The sequence below is a fragment of the Panthera tigris genome, chromosome A3, assembly GCF_018350195.1.
Source record: "Panthera tigris isolate Pti1 chromosome A3, P.tigris_Pti1_mat1.1, whole genome shotgun sequence".
NCBI classification, from domain to species: domain Eukaryota; kingdom Metazoa; phylum Chordata; class Mammalia; order Carnivora; family Felidae; genus Panthera; species Panthera tigris.
Window position 1 is genome coordinate 59,345,165 of NC_056662.1, and position 16,946 is coordinate 59,362,110.

Below are 16,946 nucleotides of genomic sequence, written 5' to 3' on the forward strand. Positions count from 1 at the left end.
TGTGTCTCCTTCTCTCTCTGCCCCCCCCCCCACTTGTGCTCTGTCTCTCTCTGTCTCTCAAAAATAAGTAAATGTAAAAAAAAAAAAATAAGGATAGTATGTATCTCACAGGGTTTTGTCAGCTATTTTATTATCATGTAGGATAAATAATATAGGTATACACGTAACAGACATTAATTAGATTAGATCTTCCCTATTCACTCAGCCAAAATTCACAGCACTGAGTGCCAGACACTATGCTAGAGAACTTGGGGTTATGAAGATGGAGAGTCTCTGCTCTCAGATGTGCATCCATGATCCTGCACAGTCCTCCCAGGTGAGGACCCCAATGGGCCTCCTCCCTCTGTACCTAGCACCTGGTCACCTAGTTAGAATAGGCTGCCAGCTCCCACTCTGGCTAGGAATTATGATGAAGACCCCAGCCAGCACTAACCAGTCCTTCCTCACCCACTACCACCTTAGCTGTTGCATTTGCCCAAAAAGGAATTGTAGGATTTCCAAACACACTTCTCCATCCCAGCTTCATGGAGAGACTCACTCATGAGGCCTCTCAGTGTCCAGTGACTGCAGCGAGTGTGGGGTTATTTCCAGGTTCTCGCAGACAGGATAAGCTGTGTTTCCTGTGCTCTCATTCCCTATCACAGGGCACGAGACATTGTGCCATTTCCCTCCAGGGAGGCCTCCGGAATTTTGCATAGTAAATAGGGAGTGGGCTCAGGGGGATGGCAGCCCCACAAACACAGCCCTTCCAGGGGTCAGATGTGAAGCCCCAGCTTTCTCATCCTGGAGAAACAGGGTATGTTTGGAGTAGGGCATTCTGCCGCTAACCTGCTTAGGCTCAGTGCATTTGTCCTCGTCTCTTCTGCCCCCTTCTCTCATTGGTTCTTGCTCCCAGCTCCAAACACACCCAGTGGCGTCTGTCTTGTAAAGGGCTTTGCAGTTTATGACCTACTTAGGTAACTGCCCTGTTCCTATGGGAGGGTGTGTATTATGGTTCCAATTTTATGAGGGAACAGAAGCTCTGACATATTACAACTTGCTCAAGGCCACACACCATGACAAGGTTAATACATGATAGAATTTGAGGTCAACATTAGTTTTGCCCAACTTCAGTATATTTTCATTCATATGCTCACTCAACAAATTTACTGAGGGCCTACTATGGGTGACAGAGACAGTCATGGACAGAGCCAGTGCAATCCCCACCTGGCAAAGCCTCTGGTCTCCTGGAGAAGATGCACGACCAAGTAATTGATTATAATTAAGTGTGGTGGGTGTTGTGGCAGAGGAAGTATATTTATTAAACATCGTACCAGAGATTTTGCCAGAGGCTGGAAATAAGTTTACATGAATGCATCTGTGACCAGCTGCTCAACCACTGTGGGGCCGTCTGTAGGGGGCACACAGAAATGCTCTGTAAGAGGAACATGGACAGGCTCCCAGAGTGCTCCCTGCCAGGGTTGGGGCAGCAAAGGCCTCCTGAAAAAGGACAGTAGCAGGAGCAGCCTGGAGTGTTCAGCAACCAGCAAGTGGTGGGTTATTGCTGAGTGGGCTGTGGGAGGGGCCTGGAGGGACAAGTGGAGGACGCGTGGCTGGGGAATCCTCATAAAACAGCTGGGGAAAAAAATGCATTCTTTGAATTTCTGTTACAAATGAACACCAAAGATTTAATCTTTTTTTTTCTCTTTTTAAAATAATGGCATTCTGCCTCATCAGGAGTAGCTCTCCTTGGTATGAAATTTACAAATTGTTCGAGCTTTCATAATAGTAAGGGAAACAAATAAAATAGCTATGCTCTTCCCGACTACTTACTTGATACTTGCCCTGTGCATGCTTGATGTTGTTTAATTTATGCAGTCACTCTGACGTGGGTATTGTATAGACGAGGAGGTTGAACTTAAGTAATGTACCCAAGATTCCACAACTAGTAAATGGTAGAGGAAGGATTCAAACCCAAGTCTTTCTGATGTCAGAGCCCACCCTCTTAACCACCAAATTGCTGTGGTACCATCCAACATGGAGACAAATGGCTATAGTGGTAGCTGGCATGTGTCATGAATTATGACTCAGAGAGGAGTAATGAGGAAGGATTTTTAGTGTCTGTGGGGACTTGCCCAATAGCCAGTAGAAGCAAAGGCATCCCCTAAAGAGGAAATAGCATGAGAAAAGAGTGACCTAAAGTAGCCTGGATGTTCATAAAATCACCAGTGGTGTGGTATTGTTGGGTGGTGAGGAGGGAGGGAGGTAGTGAGCATGGCAAGAGATGATGTTGCAGAGGGCAGAGGCTACTGCATCAAACACCTTGTCTACCCAGTGGTGGAAATTTGGGATTTTCCTGTAGATGACGGGGAGCCATTGAAGAGTTTAAACACTGGGTTTGAGGTGAGGGGATTGTAATGTTATCCTTTTTGAAGTCACTTCCAAATAAAATTTGGAGGCAGTTTGGAAAATACTCTAGAGCCTGTTACCTGGGAGATGAGTTTGGAGACTATGTGTGTCCACATTTCTGATCATACATCCTCCTTGGTAAAGAATTCTTCATAAAAGATTCTCAGTGGATATATGATTATTCACAAATGATCATAATACAAGTGTATTCATACACTACCTGCATTAAAATGTCCACAAAAAGTAAACACTAAAAGTATGACATAAAAATAAATGTGAGTCTTGGGACTAGATGGAGCTGGTAGGTTGCACAATATTGTGAATATATTCAGTGTCACTGAATTCTGCATTTTAAAATGGTAAATGTTTAATTTCATGTTATGTGAATCTACCCTCAATACAAATAAACAAAACAAGTAAGCACAGTATTCAAGACTTTCCTTCCCCCAACTCAGTGAATTTTCTTGCATGCCTTGGGTCCACATGCCCCTTTCAGGACTGGGGCATTGCTGATGAAGCCTGGAGTAAGGGCGTGGCTCTAGGAAAGGAGAAGAGAGAACAAATTTAGGTGTGGTTTAAGAGGTAGAATTGACAGGGCTTGAGGATTAAATGTTGAGGAGTATATGAGAAAGGAAAGAAGGTAGGAGGACTCCCCATTTCTGTTTTGAATATTTGAATATAAGAGAAAGAAATGTTTTCCCCTTGCCAGGGAATGTGGTCAATGCTTGGATAATTTCCCAGTGGTTGGCATAGGCTTGCATGGAGCATTTTCTAGGTATGTCCAGAAGTAAATATAGCCTGAGGATACAGATGAGTGGTCCTGTGTGGACAAGGATAATTGAGGATCAAACCCAAAGAAGCTTGCCAAGGACAAAGCAAGAGGTCAGAAGTAGGCAAACTCAGGAGTGGAAAACAGGAGCAAGTTGGTAACAAGGCAGGAAGGATTTTACAGGTTTCATGGAAAGGTAGATGAGTTACAGACTAGGGTTTCATTTTGGCCAGTTGGGCCAGAGTGTCTGGGGGACGTCATGGGAGAGCAGCAGAGACTTGTGAATATATGGATGTGGGCTTGAGAAGAGGCCACCCGTGGAGAACACGAACCACTAGATTAATAGCCCTGGAGGGGGTGGGAACTTTGGCAGAGGAATGGAAGCCTGACAATAAGAGAGATTACCTGATCCCAACCAGGAGAATGCAGAGTATGGAGGACAAGAGAGAAGTTCCAGAAGGAAAAACATGGTCACTGGTATCAAACACTGCAGGAGGACAGATAAGACAGGAACTGAAAAAAGTATCCATCAGTAAGCTCCCTGGTGACATTAGTGAAAGTAATTCCAGAGATGAATGAGGTAGAAAGGAAGTAAGCGAGTGAGGCAAGAAGCCCTAATGTTGTGGGTTGACTAGTGAATGGAGATGAGGTGATAGAAATGCTACAAATAGAGCAGACTTGGGTCATCTGATTACTCACTTAGTGCACCTTCTCTCCCACTGAAAATGTATTCTAGAAAGTTCTAGAAGACTTATTATAGACCAGAGGCAAGATAAGGCTTTTCATTATGGTCTCTTGTGTGTGAGAAGTTTGGGGAACGAGCAGAACTTCAGACAAGTTAAGTAGGCCATTTAAATCCATGTACTTGATGATAAGAATGTATTTAAGGGATTCCAAAAATGTTCCTGGGATTCTTTTAAGGAGTCTATATAGAGTTAGGGAGAGGCAGAGCAGTAGAGTTCACCCTTGGCCAATATACCAACCATATTCTTCTGGTTTGTGTCAGGTGGTCCTCCGGAGTGGGGTCCAGGCTCTTGCTTTCAGCCTTCTGGTAGCCTTTGCCCTGCAGTGGGTAACAGGAGGGCAGTTGGGTGTCTGGTGGGGAAATGACACTGGTTGGTTTAGTCACTCGCCTCCACACTTTCACATCCTCTATCAGCACCTGCATACTTCAGTCGCGACCACACACACTCTTCCTGTTTATATAGAAAGTGCCATTCAGAAAGCTTTGCCAGTGAGACGGGAGCTCTACACACAGCCTCAGAAGAAAGAAATCGGACGACTTATTTGGGAGGGAAAGAAAAGGAGCCTGTAAGTTGAGAGGTAAGATCAAGCCAGAGAGCGTCTGGGTCCTCTGGGCTGCCTTGGGTGGAGAAGAAGTAACTACTGCTTTGTATGTTCCCTTTTGGGGGATGCATCAGGGTAGCCTGGCCCTCCTCCTCAGGACTGGGCAGCCAGGAGCACCTCCATTGCACCCTATAGAGATAATGCAACCTTGGGTGAATGGCTGGACAGACTGTGGAGGCAGACTTGGAACATGATCAGAAAAGGTCACAGAATTCATGTGAGTGAATCATGTGAAGAATATACAATCTTGATGTGGACATGCTGACACCATTTGTGATGATAGCTAGGCCTACGAGCCTTATGAACAGTATGTCTGAACTTCATTTAGGCCAAAAAAGAGCCTACGACATAGTCACAGCATAGACTCCCGTGAGTGGTCACAGAGAATGATTTCCCAGAGGCCTGGTTACAGGAAGGTTTACCCTAAGGCCGTCACTGTTTCTTCATAAGTAACTCAGAACACACGGCCTGCTCATCAACAGGGTCTGATAACACTATCTCGTATTCTTTAGACAGCACATTATATACTATGTACGCATGTATGCTTGGGTGTACACATATCATGCATATATATTTATATATGGTACATTATATGTATATATACACCCATATATATACACACATAGACACACCTAGAATACAGAATAGCAATAGTGACAATATTTTTGCAGGCAGAGAACTAATGGTATGACAAAGGATTTTTTTCCTAATATGTGAATTCCTTGCTATTCAGGCTCTTACAAATGTAGAAATGAAATCATATTTAAATATGCAGTTCATAATCCCTTTTATTCAAAGGGTTGTAAATTCCATGAGGTAGAGACCGTTCGGGTATTCTGTGACCTGATATCGCAACAAAAATAGCTCAAGCCAACTGTTAACCAGTACCCACAGCAGCACCCACAGCAGCAAAGAAGTGGCAGTAAGCTCATTCTTTAGTCTTGAGTGTACACACTAATCAAGTAAAAAAATTATGGTGTCTGCTTTTCTCAAAAGCATTTGCCCCTTAGTGTGAAGTGGGAAGAGTTCCCTCCTCTACCTAGGTCTGTCAAGGTTTCTCATCTCACTGCTGATGTGAAATTACTACAGTGAAAGTAACACAAACAATGTGCTAAGGTTTTTGTTCAACTGTGGTTCTCTTCCTCTGGGCATCACCTGCATTTAGTGTTTAGTCATTTTTGTTCATTTTGCATTTAGAAAATGGAAAAATATACATTGCTCATTCACTGGATTTCTGAGTTCCAATCTTAACTCTAACACTTGCTGTGACTTTGGGCAAGTCATTCATTATACCACTCTGCATCAGAGTCCTGACGTCTGTAAAATGGGTACAATAGTCTCTACCTCTTAAGTAAGGTTTAGTGTAGCTAATAGATGTCAAGTGCTTAGGAGAGTGCCTGGCCCATTGAAAGGGCTCAATAAGTGTTAGTGGCCATCATCATCATCATCATTATCCTCCTCTTTTTCACAATTAAGCTGTCAGACTTGAAGGGAAATGGTAGAAGAGTGGGAAAGATTGAAGGTAGGTTGTGGGGTAGGTAAATGAGCGTAGAAGGAGACACAGATGAGGCCAGAACAAGGACACCTGACACACAAAGTGTAAACCCTGCAAAGGTGCAGTGAGCGGGAGGCTGGGAAAGGAGCCTGGGGCAGACTTCCCTAGGAGTCCCACTGGCAGGAGGAGCAAGGCTCCGGAGCTTGGCAGGTTTGATTATACAAGCTCTTATACCTCTTGTGTACCCACGTGCACAGCAACCTGGGAAGTAGATGTGTGTAACTGGCATCCAAAGAACAGTACATAGCATGCATTCAGTGTCTCTCATGTGTGCTCCCCTGTTACATGCCTTCTCATGTTATCGCATCAGATCCCTTGATGGTGCCTTTTTAGACCATAGCTGATAGCTGGCCTAAGGGTGCAAAGCTGGGTGGGATTGGGGAGAGTTGCGGTCTGACCATCTCCAGGCTGTGTTCCTAGTGCCAGTACTATACTCTACAGTACTAAGTGGTGTTGAAATGTGACTGATGAGGAAGCCAGGTCCTAGAGAATTAAGAAACAAGTTCAAAGTCATGCTGGGATTTAAAGGTATGGGGAGGAGCTGGATGCTGGTCTCTGATTTCTAGACCCTTTATTCTACATATCAGTTCAGAGGAAGGACTTATATCCTTGCATCCTGCCTCCTGAGGTTGAGAGCTATGGGTCTCCTTCAGTAAATCACTTTCTCTTCCACGCTTCAGTTTCTTTACCTGTAGAGTGGGTATAATAACCTGTCCTACATATTCACAGGGTTTTAGAAGATTCCAGTGACGGAGCATTTATAAAGTACTATTCTTTCTTATTCATGTAGGAGAAAAATGTTGAAAGCGACTTTCAGTACAGGCAGTTAAAAGAAAAGGGAAAGGAAAAGGATAAATGATGTTGGTTCTTAATGATGTGTTATTAGGTGGGATTTAGCTCATTCTTTGAAATAGCTATTTTGCACTTCCTGGCACCAGTGTTCCATAATCTGTTGAATCATTCCCCATATATGGGAAGTTAATTTATTGCCAACTTTTATAATATTACAAATCAAACTACAGTGACTGTTCTTCTATAAATCCTGTGCTACATTTTACCAGTTCTTTTATTTTTCGTGAATCTGATCAGCAAATGGTGTTCTCATTTTTGTTTTCCTTGGCTTTTCTTTGATTATCAATGTGTTGATTCCCAATGTTTTAAAACATAACTGCAAGAAAATAAAAACATTATCCCTCATCCAAAAAACAGCCTAAATCCATGTTCCTTTTAAAGTGAAGTAGCACCATTTTTCTCGTGATTAAAATACAAGCAAGTATTTGTGTACATATGTGAGCCTACTGAGAAGCGCCTTGCCAAAGATTCCTCTTTATACCTTTTATCGGTGCTAAAAATGGGGGGCTATCATGAATACAAGACAACTAGACTCCCGTGATAACTAATAAACATGACAATTTGATTTATTAATGGTCCTCTGCTGTAGTCTGTTGACAGATTTTTCTTTATGGAAAAAATTACCATGGTTTAAATCTCTATCATATGGCACTTAATTCAATCGACAATATGTTACCAATTAGATCCTGCTTAAACTACCATCAGCCAGCAGACCATGGAACGTGTTAAGTAGGACAGCAATCAGGTAACTAGTAAAATGCTTTGTGGCAGCTTTCTCATCACCAAGGAGCAATGCTGAAACAGTGGAAAATGAAGAGACAAAGGGCAAATACAGCATTTCCTTTTCCCCATTCTGAAAAAAAGAAATTGTTTCACATTTTCCTAAAAGTGTACGAAGAGTTTGTGTTTGAGTTGAGAGTTGCAGGATATTCACTACCCCTCTTCTCTCCATCCTCTTGCCACCTTTGATGCTAAATTTGCAAGCTGAAAGACCATTCTACTCCAAAATCCTCTCTAATGTGATAATATAGAACTTCAACTCAGTCATGGTGCCCCATTTAGTCATGTTTTCTAAGAGTTCACCTTTCTCTCAAGCAACAGGGGTTGACTGTGGTAAGAAAATTCTTGTTAAGTGGGATGAGCTTCTTTTCTTATTTTTGTCTTGGAATCTGGCTGTTATGAGCCAGTGTGCTGTTACAAGAGAGAGGAACCAAATCAAGCTGTGTTAAACAAAAAGACAATCTTCTGAAACAATTTTGGGGGCTGACCAGACGTAAAGTAGAGCAGCAAGAGAGGGGCTCTGAAGGCCAGGCAGTAAGAACACCATCAGGAACCACAGTAATGAAAATGTGAACACAGCCTGGGCCATGTAATGTGGGGACCACTGTGACAGATGTGACCTCAAGTGTCCCCACTTTGGGGCCATTACTTATGTAAAATACAGAATCCCAGAAAGAAGGGAGAGTGTGATGAGCTGCATCTAGGTCACATACCTGCCCCTAGGGAAAGGTCATGTCTGTCCATTTGACTTTAGGTCCTACCTCCCAAAGCTATGCACTAGGGAGCATCCTCAAAAGGAAGAATGGAGTGGTATAGGAAGGGGTGGACAGTTGGAAGGTGACAGCCAAAAATGCAAATGTCTGCCCCATGGTTACCACACTGCAGCCTCTGGGTGGAGGCTGATTAGTTATAAATGTGAGAGATCAGCCATTGGTGGTTTGTTTCTATAGATAAGTGTACAAAAGGAGGAATTAGGAGACTAAGGTCCCACTGCTTCCTATATTCTCATTCTGGTCACTTTGCATCTCCAGCTTTGCTTTCCTTCCACAGCATGAGACCAAGGGATTTTCGTAAGGACCTGGCAATAAATGGAACTTCCTTCTAAATCAAAGTAATAAGTACTGTTTCCTCAGCTCTTACCTACCCCGAGCATTTTTTAGTCATTTCTGGAGTCCCCATAACAGCCCTACTATGTAGATATTCACATATAGAGAATAGAAGCTCTAGGATTAAGTGACCTGCCCAAGCACACACGGTTAGATGTGAGCTTCAAACCCAGACTTCCCAGCTCTGAAACCTTCCACCTGAGCCAGCCTTAAGGCGACCCCGAGTCCAGGCTACACAGCAGCAACACATGTGGTATTGTTTGAATAAAAAACCCCTTTTCCTCCAGGACACCACTGTGTGTGTGTGTGCGTGCGTGCGCGTGCGCACACACATGCATGTGTGTGCTCTAGGCACACATAACCAGGAAAAATGCTGAGGAGAGAGGGGCTCAGAGGAAAAACATCCCATATGTTACAACTTTGCCTCAGCTGTCCCTGTTTCTAAATACCGTGACAATATTTTCTGAAGCAAAGATCAAAGGACATATGGTCTGACTCATGGGTTAACAAAGGGAAAAATATTTGAAATTGGAAATATCTGGGACAATTTGAAATGGGTAGCTACAGTCATTCTCAGAGCACCTGGAAATCATGGAGATCTTTGTGAAACACTTTGAAATATTGGCATATTAAATCCCATTCTCCAAACAAGGAATAATTTTATCAGCAGAAATTAGGACAGCCTTGTACATTGGCTATCTGATTCCATAGCTGTGAAACCTCATGCCCATGAAAATAACAAAGGTGTTGAAATCTGTTTGCATCACCTGTAAAATCATTAGAAATAATAAGAGAGTTCTTTATACAAAAATAGATTTCTTATTAAAAAAATAGCGAGTAAGAAAATATGAGAAAAAGGGATATAATTCACAAAAGCACCCACAATTTAAATACCTAGAAAAGAACTTAAGAGAAAACACATGAGACTATATGAAAAAAATCTACTTAGGTTTGTGAAACATAAATGGAAACACATAACGTGTGGAGACTAGATAAGCAAACTCAGTATTAACTCTCACCAAACTAATTTGTATGCAAAAATACATATATAAAATAAAGTTTTCAGTGCATTTGGGGAAGAAGGGGACTTGATAAAATTCCAATATAAAATTCTGATGAATTTTAGTTTAGAACAATGAGGATATTCTTGGGGTGGGGGTGGAGAAGAAAAAGTGGTAGGGGGGCAGACTTGGTGCTTGCCTTGGGTATGAAAGTTACAGTGGGGGCACCTGGGTGGCTCAGTCATTAAGCATCTGACTTTGGCTTGGGTCATGATCTCACAGTTCGTGAGTTTGAGTCCCACATTGGGTGAGCTTATGCCCTGCTTCGGGTGAGCCTCGCTTCGGGTGAGCCCTGCTTCCCTCTCCCTCTCTCTCCCTCCCTCCCTCTCATTCTCTCTCTGCGCCTTGTGACATTCTCTCTCTTTCCCTCTCTTTCTGCCCCTCACTTAATTGTGCCCTCTCTCTGAAAAGAAAAGAAAAGAAAAAAAAAAAAAGAAAAGAGAAAGAAAAGAAAGAAAGAAAGAAAGAAAGAAAGAAAGAAAGAAAGAAAGAAAGAAAGAAAAATTTTCAGTGGTCATATGGTTCCAGATGGATCAGTGAGAGAGAGGAGAAAGTTCACACACACATACACTCACGCATATGCAAATTTAGTGTATGATAAATGTATTGAATCAATAATATCAAGAATGAGGACAGTAATATAAAGAATGGTCAGTCTTCATTTGGTTTGATTCTTTGGCAGATCTGACACTCTTATTCATTCTTTTCTTACCAAAGCAACTTCCCGCTCTGCCTCTAGAACATTACTCTCTTACTTCCTATCCCAGTGGTGGCTCCTTCGCCACCTCCTTTTGAGGTTCCTTCTCCAATTCTTCCAAGTATCTAGATGGTGGAGTGCCCAATGTCCAGTCCTCCAACTTCTCTGCTCTGTCTCCGTTCACTCCCTAGGGCATCTGGTCTGATACGACCATAGAAACACTAATGATGCCCAGACTTACTGCCCAGCCCTGACCTCTCTTCTGACTAGACACCTGGCTGTCTGACAACACTCAGCATCTCTACTTGAATGTATATTCAGCCTCATAATCTTAACGTGTCCAAAACAGAATTCCTGATTTCCCTGCCTCCAGCCCTGCTCCTCCTGCAGCTTCCTTTCGTGTCAATAAAAGCCTTCTCTATTCTCCCAGTGTTAGGCCAGCACCTCAAAGCCATCCTTCACACCTTTCTTTCACAACACACATCTAATCCATCAGCAAATCCCATCTATGTGTCCTTTGAAATATATCCAGAATTGAATCACTTCTCACCACTCCAGCCTCTACTGTCTGGTTTCTTACCTGCTCTGCACACTGTTTCCTTTCTACACTCTCTCTTCTTCACTCTGTTCTCAGCACAGACCCAGAGGAATTCTTGTAAAACAAGTCAAATCATATGATTGCTCAAACCCCTTCAAGGGCCTCCTTCCTTGCTGTTCCAGTTTTCTATTGCTGGATGACCAACGATCCCAAAACATAGTGGCTTAAAACAACCTTTCAATTTTGCTCAGGATACTGTGGATCAGGAATTAAGGCATTTAGGTGGTGGCTGGACTGGAGGATCCCCTTCTGAGATGGCTTCTTCATCCACATGCCTTGTGCCTTGTGGCTCCTTGGCCTGTCTGTCTATTTATGTGGCATCTCATCTTCCAGGGCTCTCTATGTGGCTTGGGCTTCTGGTGGTCTTGGGGTAGTTGTAGTTTTTCCATCGTGATGGTCCACTAAGAGGCAGTGGGGGCTACTCCCAGGACAGTTACAGCACCTTTTCTTATTGGTCTAAGCAGTTACCAGGCCTGCCCAGATCCAAAGAGGTTGAGGTCAATGCCACATTGCAAACAAGCACATGGGATATATCTGTGGCCATCTTTGGGAAATGTAATCTGCTACGCTTATCCAGTCTCCAAATCCAAAGTACTTAGATAACCTATCAGGTTCTACATGATATGACCCCTGCTACCCTTCTGACTTCTTCTGACACCCTTGTGATGTCTCCCCTAATTTGTGGCACTGCTTCAGTCAGAGTGGTCTCTTTGCCAATCTTCAAACACACCAAGCATAATCTGACCTCATGTTTCCTCTGCCTGGAATGCCCTTCCCTGGGTACATAGGTTGCTTCTCACTTCCTCTAGGTCTCTGCCCTAACATCACCATTTCAGAGAGAACTTCCTTGACCACTCTGTGTAAAATAGCCATTCCAGCCCCTCTTTGTCCACCACATTTAGCACCACCTAACATACTACATGTTTAGTTGCCCTTATCTGTCTCTCCCTATTGTAATGTAATGTATCCCCAGGACCTAGAAAAACACCTGCTCATCATAGGTTCTGGATAAAGATTTGTTGGATAAATGAATTATAGGATAATGAGCTTTCCAGTAAATGATGTTAAGACACTGTCTAACTGTTAGGGGTCATGGGGAATAGAGTAAAATTAGATGCATTCTAAACTAAAATAGGTTCTAGAAAGATTTTAACATATTATAATAAAGCTTGAAAGTTACTAGAGAAAATTCAGATGAAGATTAAATAATCTTGGGGTGAGAAAGTTTTTGTAAGTCTGATACTAAATAAATGAAATATAAATAAAAATAAGACTGTCAAAAACACCACACACAAAAAAGATGTACAGCAAACTTGGAAAAATCCTTCAATATATAATGAGTGCATGCTATCCTTAATATATAAAAAAACTCTGTAAAATAAACTAATAAAAGAAATGTGTGTGTGTGTGTGTGTGTGTATGCCTAATTATGCATTTGGGAAGAAAAATTCCACTAGCTGTGTGGTAGTGGGCAAGCTACTCAGTTGTGTAAAAGTGGATGCCGTGTGGCCTCAGTGAGCAAATATATGTACCTTTCTTAGAACAGTACCTGTCATGTGGTAGGTGCTGAATAACCATTGTCTTTTAATGTTATTATTATCTCCTAGTGCCATGTGTGACACATAGGTGGAACTTTTAAGTGTTTATTAATTACTTCATTCCTTCATTCCCTGGGGCACACCTGTCATGTGACTTCAGAGGCAGCACCCTGCTTTTTCCCCCCTTGACTCATAAATACAATGAAGAGAAGGTGAGGTAGAAGCTCTTTCTTAAGAACTCTATTTTAAAAAGCAACCTCTCCCAAGAAAACTGCATTTATATCATATCAATAATACTGACCTGAAAATCATACTCATTCGAGTAGTTAAGGGCTAAGAAATTAGTCTGTTATGCACTCAACCAACACTTCCTCTGTTTGGTAAAAAAAAAAAAATATATATATATATATATATGTGTGTGTGTGTGTGTGTGTGTGTGTGTGTATACACATATATATATATAATATATATTATATATATAATATATATTTATATATATTATATATATTTATATATATAATATATATTTATATATATTAATATATATATAAAATAAAGTATGTCCATGGAGTCTGAGTGTCACAGGAATAGTGGGCTGTCCTGTTCTTAAAGATATTGGGTGTCTTGGGGAACTGAAATATTGAGTCCATCTTTGTTTTTCAAATGGCATATTTGCAGTTTGAAGTCAGAGAAACTCTGGGCTGAAAATGTTGCTGTGGAATTTCTGGCCATTAATTTTATGAGTCTGTTATTCAATCTTTATTGTTGCTTGGCCTGCAATTATATTTTTGTGCTTTAGGAGATGCTTGGCAATCTTTGTTTAGAAACAGTGAGTGTCTAACCTTCCTGACTGGCAAATGCCCTTCTGTTGACTCAATGGAGATCTTTGAGTATTGATGGTGCTTCAGTTGGGTTGTCCTGTGAGACAGCACATGCTCAAGGAAGCTGTGAGGCAGCCCAGAGGTCTCTTCATCCCAAACTGCATGAAATGGTTTTGCTCACAAACCTTCTAAAAGAACCCCAGAAAACTTTGTATTTCAAGGCTTCTTGGAAGTCAATATTTGAAACTGCCCCTTAAAAAAAAAAGCCATGGGGCTTTTATTTTTGAGACAGTGAACATTCGATGCACTGTAGTAAGACTGGTACGGGCAATGACCTGCACAGGGGCACATTGCTGAGTGTGTGAATGAATAGGGATTAATATCCACCCTACACTCCATGCACCTGGAGGAAGAGATGATTTTTCTCAAATTCTCACAAAGCTACCAGCATCCCATCAAGCCCTGTGCCCATAGGGCTGCACCCTTCAGAATGGGTGTCTCATGTGCGTGTACACAGGACAGGCCTGGGAGAAGAGAGTGTCCTGTGTGGTAGAAATCTGTGGGGTAGGGGAGTCAGGAATGGAGAGCTGGCATGAAGCCTTGACCACAGAGCAGTCTTGGGCATATCAGTTTTAGAAAGGATGATATTTGCAAATAGAATCTAGTCATAGATTCCATTAGCCCTGAATGTATCATTCAGCTTCTAGAAACTTCTAGAAAGTTCTTTGTGTACCCTACCCAAGTTTGGAGACTTCTCTGTTAATCATTGTTTCACATGTCACATGCTCTTAACTAATAGGGAGCTACTGAAAGTGTGACATATGCAGTACGTCTCCCTTAGGACAAGGATTCCTGCCAGTGATATTTGGCCATGACCCACCTCCTTCACATGGACAATGCAATTTGTATGAGGCAGAACCACATAGAGGCCGTTGTAAAGGCTTTGATGAGTGTTAGATCTCAACTCAAATTCTAGCTGTGCCTCCTAGTATAAACTAACATTAATGATCACTCATCCAGCACTTGCTATGTACCAGGCACGAGTAACTGTACAACTATGGGTAAATTACTTTTCTCTCTGAGTCTCAGTTAACTCTTCAGTTCAATTAGGGATAATAATACATCCGGGTTGTTGTGAGGATTTAATGAGATTGTATGTAATGCATTCAGAGTACCTGCAACATACTAAGCACTCAGTAAAAAGTAGCTATTTTTTATTATTTAGACACTGGACCCGCATCAACTTTAACATGCCTATTATTTGAAGAAGAAGTAAATTAGACATGTTGGGAAGAGGGTTAATTTCTCAGATTGGTGGAGCATTCTGTGAATAACAATAGTCATTTTCTAAATGGCTCTGAGCAACTTGGAAAAGAACGTGCATGTAGCACAGACCCTGTTGGTTTCCTGGAGAGTAAATTGCCCTTTGGAATGGCCTGACCATTACTTGCTCATAATGTAGACTGTTTTATATATACACTTAGTTATAGCACATTTGCCAGGAAAACTACTAGTCTGATGTTTTTGCCTAAATAGCCAGTCTTTTTTTTGTCTCGAATAAAGTGTCAAATAACTGTATATGATTTAGATTTTATGTTCAGCTGATTATTTACATCAGGAAGCATCAATCCAGAGTAATTGGCAAGTGGGTACACATTCAAATGATATGATGATATCCCTGCTACATTTTCCTGTGATTCTGGGGAGAAAATCATTAGGGATTCTTGTTTCAGAATCTCATCAAAATAGATCCTTTGGTTTAGTTAAGTGGTTGCTGCTGTGAAGTTTGCCAATGGTAGGAATGTAGCTGAAATCAGGGAGATTCTGACCCATTAGCTACGGGCCTGTATTCTGCCCAGCTGCTCTCCTGGTGCCGCAGTCCATACATTCCTCACTGGACTTAGCAGATGAGCAGCTTGGACAAAGGCGACAGATGGACTGAAGGTGCCTGACCGTTGATCCTGACCTCTGACCAATCCCCTCTCTCTGTACTCTAGAAATGTGTCTATGGGAAGGATAAACAAATTAAATATCTCAATGTTGAACCTTAGAGGTCATCTATTCTAACCATACTCCCCTTTTCCAACACATTTTGATAAGTAGTCATCAATTTAGTTTAACTACCTCTGGCAGCAACAAAAGCCTCACAGCCCCTTGATAGGGCCATTTCTTTTCCAGAGAGTTCCAATTACTTGAAAGTCCTTCATTTCAAAGCAAAATCAGCCTCTTTGTAATTTTGACTCTTGTTTCCCATTTTGCCTTTCTGGTGTCACAGTGAATATAAGAATATGAAATTGACTTAGACACACAGATCATAAATTCTCTGTATTCCAGGCATCCTCTGAGCCAAATAACAATAACCAACATTTATTAATCTCCAGTGGCATGGGTTGGAAGAAGCAGGCTCTGGAAAACTCATTGCTTGAACTCTGAAATTAACCTTTCTTGAATGGGTCACTCTGGTCATCCTTAACTGACCACAAAAAAACATCAGAAGCCTCTTGAGAGTTTTTCCTACGAGAATAGGCATGGAAGGGAGGGGGAGAGAGAGAGAGAGAGTGCAACTAGGGGTGGTACTGTTCATACTTGTTACAAAGGAGCTGACAGCTGAGAATGGGGACTAGCAAGAGAGGGTCAAAGATCTACCTGCTCCATGACTGTTTTCCGACTAATGTTGACTCCTGCATCAGATGTACACCATCTCAAGAGTTCTCCATGCCTCTAGGTAACTCATCAGCATCTATTTTGGGAGCAGGAACTTCCTAGGGGTTGCTCGTCTCAGGTTGTGTTTACTCAGACATTCAGAGTTCTTGTGTGGCAGGGGTGGGTGCAATAGTTGAAGCTCAGGGGTCAGGCAAAGTAGAGCCTGGGGCCACCTGGGGTCCAGGAATCAGCACAAGAAGTGCCTGAAAGGAATCAAAAGGCCTCCAGTCTGGTTCTGACTCTACCACCAGCTGTATGACCCTGGGCAGATATCCTCAACCTTTTTGAACCTGGTGTCCCTTACCAGCTGTTAAAAGGGAATAACCACCACCACCATTCCACCTACACCATAGTGATGATGTGAGAATTAGATGAGACAATGGAAGTAAGTGACAATGAGCTCCTAGCTGAGATGACTGAGGGATCAGGACTGAACATTCTGATTGAAATGTGAGAAATGCGGGTCAGTAATCCTGGATTTTTTAAATAATGAGTCATGGGCACTAAACACCTGGCTGCATAATTTTACTTTTTCTCTGTCTGGATGAACTGTGATTGCAGAATTACCTCCTAGAGAGGACGGGATAATGCAGCACCGTGCCACCACCCAAGATTACAGACAGTATTCCTAGAACCTCACAAAGCAGCTGGCAGCTCATTGAAGCAAATTTATATGCATCAGCACTGTTTTCATCTTATACTTTAAACAACTTTAATTAATGACACCCTCC

The 16,946-nt window shown here is 42.1% G+C and overlaps 1 protein-coding gene across 2 annotated transcripts in view; it reads left to right on the top strand.

Annotated features, from left to right (window-relative positions):
- Window positions 1-4,388: 4,388 nt before the first annotated feature.
- Window positions 4,389-16,946, top strand: part of AFF3 (AF4/FMR2 family member 3) — a 566,812-nt gene continuing 554,254 nt past the window's right edge. For both annotated transcript variants that reach the window (XM_042981179.1, XM_042981181.1), the window contains exon 1: window positions 4,389-4,480. The gene's annotated coding sequence lies outside the window, so the exon portion shown is untranslated. The remainder of the gene's footprint in view (window positions 4,481-16,946) is intronic.